This window comes from Topomyia yanbarensis, chromosome 2, assembly GCF_030247195.1.
Source record: "Topomyia yanbarensis strain Yona2022 chromosome 2, ASM3024719v1, whole genome shotgun sequence".
In the NCBI taxonomy this organism is placed as follows: domain Eukaryota; kingdom Metazoa; phylum Arthropoda; class Insecta; order Diptera; family Culicidae; genus Topomyia; species Topomyia yanbarensis.
Window position 1 is genome coordinate 142220427 of NC_080671.1, and position 7731 is coordinate 142228157.

General features: G+C 34.4%; 1 protein-coding gene across 3 annotated transcripts in view; it reads left to right on the plus strand.

Annotated features, from left to right (window-relative positions):
* LOC131681588 (inositol-pentakisphosphate 2-kinase) overlaps window positions 1–7731 on the plus strand; it is a 348483-nt gene that overhangs the window by 10941 nt on the left and 329811 nt on the right. The window lies entirely within an intron of this gene.

The following is a 7731-nucleotide window of genomic DNA, read 5'->3' on the forward strand; positions in this document are numbered from 1 at the left end:
GTAAATACGAAGAAGTTCAGAATTTTAAAATATTCGTCATATAACTTTAAATTTGAAGCGATGACCTATACATTTTAATACACCAGTCGATTGTAATTGATGGCGGCTACAATTTCTGAAAAAACACATTTTTATATTTTCTCAAAAAATAGCCAAAAGTACGTAGAAGTACAGAAATTTCATTTAGTTGGCAAAAAATGTTGAATTCAAAGCGATGGCCTATACCTTTTTATATACCAATCGATTATAATTGATTTTGGTTACAATTTCTGGAAGAACAATTTTTATATTTTCTCAAAAAATAGACAAAAGTACGTAGAACTACAGTAATTTCATTTAGTTGACAAATAGCTTCAAGTATTCAAAGCTATCACCTATTCCATTTATACACCAATCGATTGTAATTGATTTTGGCTACAATTTCTTAAAGAACAAATTTTTATATTATCTCAAAAAATAGCCAAAAATACGTACAAGTACAGAAATTTCATTTAGTGGGCAAATAACGACGAATTCTAAGGGATGATTTATACTTTTTTATACACCAATCGATTGTAATTGATGGCGGCTACAATTTTTGAAAGAACACTTTTTTATATTTTCTCAAAAAATAGACAAAATCCGTAGAAGTACGGAAATTTGATGTAGTTGGCAAATAAGGTCAAATTCAAAGTGATGGCCTACACTTTTATGTATATACCAATCGATTGTAATTGCTTTCGGCTACAATTGTTGCAAGAGAAACTTTTCATATTTTCCCAAAAAAACGACAAAAATACGTAGAAGTACAGAAATTTCGTCTGATTGGCACATAACTACAAATTTCCGTACTTCTACGTATTTTTGGCTATTTTTTGAGAAAATATAAACAATTGTTCTATCAGAAATTGTAGCCGCCATCAATTACAATAGATTGGTGTATAAATAGTGTAGGTCATCCCTTTTAATTTGCAGTTATTTGTCAATCAAACGAAATTTCTGTACTTCTACGTATTTTTGTCGTTTTTTTTTAAGAAAATATAAAAAGTTTATCTTGTAACAATTGTAGCCGAAATCAATTACAATCGATTGGTATATATAAAAGTGTAGTCATCACTTTGAATTTGACCTTACTTGCCAACTAAATCAAATTTCCGTGCTTCTACGTATTTTGTCTATTTTTTGAGAAAATATAAAAATGTGTTCTTTCAGAAATTGTAGCCACCATTAATTACAATCGATTGGTGTATAAAAAAGTATAAATCATCCCTTAAAATTCGACGTTATTTACCCACTAAATGAAATTTCTGTGCTTATACGTAGTTTTGGCTATTTTTTTTAGAAAATATAAAAATATGTTCTTTCAGAAATTGTAGCCAAAATCAATTACAATCGATTGGTGTATAAATTGCATAGGTGATAGCTTTGAATACTTGAAGTTATTTGTCAACTAAATGAAATTACTGTAGTTCTACGTACTTTTGTCTATTTTTGAGAAAATATAAAAATCGTTCTTCCAGAAATTGTAACCAAAATCAATTATAATCGATTGGTATATAAAAAGGTATAGGCCATCACTTTGAACTCGACGTTATTTGCCAACTAAATGGAATTTCTGTACTTCTACGTACTTTTGGCTATTTTTTTGAGAAAATATTTTTTTTCAGAAATTGTAGCCGCCATCAATTACAATCGACTGATGTATTAAAATGTATAGGTCATCGCTTCAAATTTAAAGTTATATGACGAATATTTTAAAATTCTGAACTTCTTCGTATTTACTGAATCGTCCTAACACACTCTATTATTTAGTAACTTACATACAATAATGTGTTTCTCCACGTTCGTGCAATCATTTTGATATAATAATATCCATGTATAATATGTAGAACTATTGAGTAAACAGGTAATTTTCAAACCGTAAATCTAACAAGTCGCAAAGAATTTCAATCAACCGTATGCTACGTACATTGTAAAAATCCTATCTCCTAAAAACTCGAAAAAGTATAGTAATTTTTGAAAATCTACTATTTATTGCATATATTACAAGTCTAGAAGCTCTAAGGATTGCATTGGTGTAAGGAAAATTGAAATTGGTTGACAAACGGTCGTGATACGATTGTTTGAACAGAAAAAGTCATTTCGTCTGTACTGACTCTCAATTACTGTTTTTACAATTACTTCAGATATACAAATTTGATTTCCATCATTCTTTGTTCACTGTTTTTATAAAAGATTTACCTATCCAATGGTGAAGAAAGAATTAAAATTGGTGAGCAAACAGCTAAGATATGGCAAGTCAAAGAAGCGTTCCCATTTTTTTCCTCACTGACTTTGTTATACTCTTTTTACTGTAACTTACGGTAGACAACTCTATTCTTCCATTTTTTAATATGACGTGTTCACAAAAGACATATCTTTCTATTGGTGAAGACAGATTTAAAATCGATTATGTAACGGCGGAGATATGATCGGTCAAAGTAAGCGTTCCCATTTTTTTAGACCCCCTTGGTAGTCCGCGTAACTTTTTACCCCCTTGGTATTCCGAGTGTTAATTGGTTTTGTACCAATTAGCTACCATGCCGTTTATATGAGAAATGCCTATATGACTGCCAACCTATGACCAGAATCAAAGCTGAGTTCGGAATGGAATCTAATATAAATTTTATGGTAATATTGAATCTTTTATTTGAATTCAAGTTTGTGAAAATCGGACGTAAATTCCATGAGAAATGGAACCAAATCATTGGTTTTATCTGGTTAGACGTCCTGGAAAGTGTCCTGGATAGACATTCTGGAAAGTATTCTTTATTTTCCAGTATGTTGACGTTTGTTTTAAAATATACTACGAACATATTGTAGAAAGAATTCATAAAAGGATGGAGTCGTGGTACCTAGTTTCCGAATAACGCGAGGAATGCGAACATTGAGCCAATTTATTCTTATTCCAACGGTACCTTTCTCGACTACTCTTGAATCATCTTTGCGCAATGTTTCCCAGTTAGTGACGGAAAAGGGAGTAAACACAGAGAGGCTCTCATTTGCGTTATACCCATTTCACATATTTATCCAGAATTTACTGTTTGACCGCAGGCTTCAACTCGAAAGTCCGGAATGAAAACTTTGATTCAACGACCGAAAATAAAAGACGCAGGAACAGAACATGCTTCGTTACACTTTAAATATAATAGAATGTAAAAATCGGAAATAAACTTCAAACGTAAAAATCGGACTTAGATCTTTCCGCATAAGAATCACTTAAAGAGTTCTCAACCGCAAAACTAGGCTGACTTGAACCTCTAGTATAAGAACCGGTTAAAATAAATAACACGTAGGCAGGGGCTTGCATATATTTTGACGTTCACGATTAAACAATACTTCTTTGTAAGAATCGGATATAATTTTGCGGTTTTGATACTGAAGTTTTTTTTATCCGACGTTTACAGAGGAGAGTCCCAGTTTGATTTTTATGCTCGAAAGAGAAAAAAAAATCAAGCGATACCACGCGCAAGTATCGTTCAGAAAGTATCGATACCGATACTTTATGGCACATGGAAGTATCGATACAAAAATACTCGATACTTAGTAGAAAAGTATCGATACCGTCAGTATCGATACTAGTATCGCCCATCCCTAATCATTCGTATTCGTTCAAGCACTAGCAAGCAGCCAGTCCACCGAAGGAAAGCAGTTGGCGATGACGACGGTCGGAAAAAGTGCCCCAGCTACTGGTCACTCATCGCAACCCGATCAGGAACTGTCGCCCTGCAAGAATTTCGCCCCAACTAAAGGGCAACAGAGCAACTAATCTGTGTTCTAATAAGAGTTAAACTGGCTCACCGTGTCCGCGGGGAGTGCGTCTGAATTATGCTCCCGCAATAAAACAATAAACGGTTCTTTACAGGACCAATTAATTGTGTTCTAATAAGAGTTAAACTGAAATTTACATTTTATGGTGTATAACAAATAATTTTCAGAAGGATATATAAGAAATACGATGTGTGGAAAGAAAGAAAGAGAATTTAAATTATCCTCTCTCGCTCGTTTTCGTGCACTGCTTTTCCATTCCTTTCTGCTGCTAATACCATCATAACAAACGATTGTGGGTGTTCCCCCACCATCCCATGGCCAGTATCAGCGCTAACAAATAAGACAAAAGAATTTAAATTTGTGAAAATATTTTCCTTCCTTCTTTTCAAGATACAGCCAGGTTTAACCTCACACTTGAGCTATGGGAAAAAGTTGGGGTAAAACGGATACACGTGTTTTGTCCGGTCATTCGAACTACCTTCAATCGATTTTCTGGATTATTTGGCATAAAAAATTAGTTTTGATCAACCGCTTTCTGCTTCTTTCTGAAATATTGAGTAAGGTGTATCACCACGCTTGTATTATGTAAATAATTGGGGTAAAACGGATACAAACGTTTCGTGCGGCTATTCCAACTATCTTCAACCGATTCCCCGGATTTTTCTATATAAGGATTACTACTTTTCATCAGCCAGCTTCAGCCTCTTTTCGAGAAGCACAGTCAGGTTTAACTTTCCACTTGAGATATGGGAAGATTTGGGGTAAAACGGGTACATACGTTTCGGGCGACCAGTCTAACTATATTCAAACGATAACCTGGATTTTTATACATAAGAATCATCACTTTTGATCAGCCGCGTATAGCCTTTTACCGAAATATAAAGCCAGGATTAACTTCAAACTTTAGTTTTGCGAGAATTGGGGTAAAATGGGTGTATACGTTTCGTGAGATAATTCTAAATGTCTTCAATCGATTTTCTGAACTTTTTTACATAGGAAATATCAATTTGTGTCAGCCGTTTCCAACTTTCTTTCGAGTTATATATTCAGTTTTGAAAATAAACTTAATCGAAAAGGAGAATTGGGGCAAAACAGGCATGATAGCGTACCGTGCGGTCGTTGTAAATACCAGCAATCAATTTTTCAGCCCTTTTTACATAAGAAAAACCTTACCTGGTAAACGACATCCAGCCTTTTCAAAAAAAAGTCGCGTTTTGGGTCCATTTTTTCCCACTGTGCGACGGACGACGGATTTACACTGGTCAACAATTAGTGTAAGAAGCAGGGAAGAACATCTGATTACGGACACCAAGCCACCGTCAACCTGGATGTGAAAAACAAGAGAGAACTAAATGACCCCCCTGACGCAGTATGCCAACACAGACACATTTCTTGTCCCCGGGAAAAAATGTCTTCGCTCGCGATAAAAAGTTGCGTGCACGAGATTCAATATTGTACAATAATATTTGTTCGCATTTTTATTTTTACATATTGTATACATATAAAAGATTCACTGCCATGCTAAGCTACCGCTATGAGCCGTGTCAAATAGACGAATTAAAAAAAAAGAAAAGCTCTATCTCGAACCATTGAAAAGTTTAATTTCTAATCTTTCTGAAATTAGAACCACCCTAGCTTCTGTTTAAATAAAAAGGGTCTTGCAAAGCAGAAGAACTTTCCTAAAAATATTGTAGTGGTAAATTATATAGTTTTATCAAAAAGTTCACCCATTCATAAAAGTCGCAATGATATCGAATCAAGAACAATAGCTTTGAAAATTCGCTTCAGAAAATTAAATCGTATTTTAACAGTGTTTGCATACTGCGCTTTCAAATGTATTGAAACACTATAAAACAATACTAGTTCGGAAGCATAACTAAAATGTTTTATATAATAACGATTTGGTGTATAAAATTGAAACAAAAATATTTCGCCTAGTGTTGTTATGAAATGTTGATTAGGCCATTTTCGAGTCGCTCTCTTGTTTTGACGACTCTCAATTTCGCCCTGCAGTGTTGCCAGAAGACAAAAATCAAATGTGGTTTTCGCCCTGCTCGCCGAAGGGGAAAATTTGTTATTCCCTCGGGGCGTAACAAGCATTTCCATATTAAATTTGCAAAAGGGCGAATAAGATTTGTAAACAAACTTTTATTTTGATGGTTTCTCTTAATTTACTATAATTTCAAAGCAGAAAGCAATTGAAATTACTTCTACGAAGAGTAAACATTTACATTAACGCATATTTTTCATGAAATTCCACTCTGCAGCAGACTAGTGACCGAAACAAGTTTGTTTACAAAAACACTTTTGCCCTTTTGATTTGGTTTTTTGTTTAGGGCGATTCTGTTTACGGACCTTGTAAACAATGATGCTGTCAATTTCGCCCGTATACACTACCTTAGAAATCGATCATGAACCGACCAAAGGGCCGAAGACGCAATGATATCGAATCGAGAAAAATGGCTTTGAAAATTCGCTTCAGAAAATTAAATCGTATTTTAACAGTGTTTGCATACTGCGCTTTCAAATGTATTGAAACACTTTAAAACAATACTAGTTTTCGGAAGCATTACTAATATATTTTATATAATAACGTTTTCGTTGATAAAATTGAAAAAAATATATTTCGCCCAGTGTTGTTATGAAATGTTGATTAGGCCATTTTTGAGTCGCCCTCTTATTTTGACCACTCACAATTTCGCCCTGCAGTGTCGCCAGAAAACAAAAACCAAATGTGGGTTTCGCCGTGCTCGCCGGAGGGGAAAATTTGTTATTCTCCCCGGGCGTATCAAGCAGTTGGTTTTTGTTTAGGGCGACTCTGTTTACGGACCTTGTAAACAATGATGCTGTCAATTTCGCCCGTACACACTACCTTAGAAATGCGGAGGCGTAATCCGCCTGGCGGCTTGTTTACAGTTGAAAGTCGGATCCGCCGTTTTGTTTTTTATTGATTTTCATGAAGTGTGAAACATTTAAAAATGAGTTTTTATATTTATTATGAAGTATTTTTACTCCTCTTTAAGATATTACTCATATCTCCGTTTGTGTATATTTGTTATATAGGCCCATTTGTCGGTTCACGATCGAAATGCAGAGGCGGAACCCGCCTGGCGGTTTGTTTACAGTTGAAAGTCGGATCCGCCGCTTTGTTTTTTATTTTCATTAAGTGTGAAACATTCATAAATAATTTTATATTTATTATGAAGTATTTTTACTCCTCTTTAAGATATTATTCAAATCTCTGTTTGTGTACATTTGTTATTTAGGCCCATTTGTCGGTTCACGATCGAATTTACATTCGGTCTCATCAGCGATCTCTATGTCCAAAACTATTGATTTTCAACTGCCAACAACTTGTCCTTCAATATAAGACTATTTCCCGAACAGTTGAGTTTTCATTTTTACACATCGTATATCCAGTGCATTGCAAGTGTCCAAAATATTGATTTTTTTCTGCCAACAACTAGCACATTATCACGTCAGAGAAAATCACTTTTTGATGGTTGTGTTCATACACGCTCATTCAAAACTACTCAAAATTTGAGTTCAGAGCACTCAATTTGAAAAATAGACGCAATATGTCAAAAAATGAGTTTTAATTTGAGTAGAGTTAACTCAGCTGGTGAATAACCATTCAATTTTTAAATTTTTGAGTGAAAAAATTACTTATCCTCAAGAAAAAGTGCGAGGAGTTCGACATCGTCTAAAACATTAATAAAAGATCAATCCTCGGACCTAGTAGCTGTAGAGTCGAAGCAGAACATTCAGAAAACTAAAAGGTAGGTTTCTCTGAGTTTTGTTTTTATTCTAATCTAACTTCTATTCGTGTTTTTATAGTTTCTGCTAGTTCTACAATGTACCGATTGGTATAAAAGAAATGTGAAGAAACGTCGTCGGATTATATTTCCAGACATCGCTAGCTTCTGGATGAACAGGTAAAGG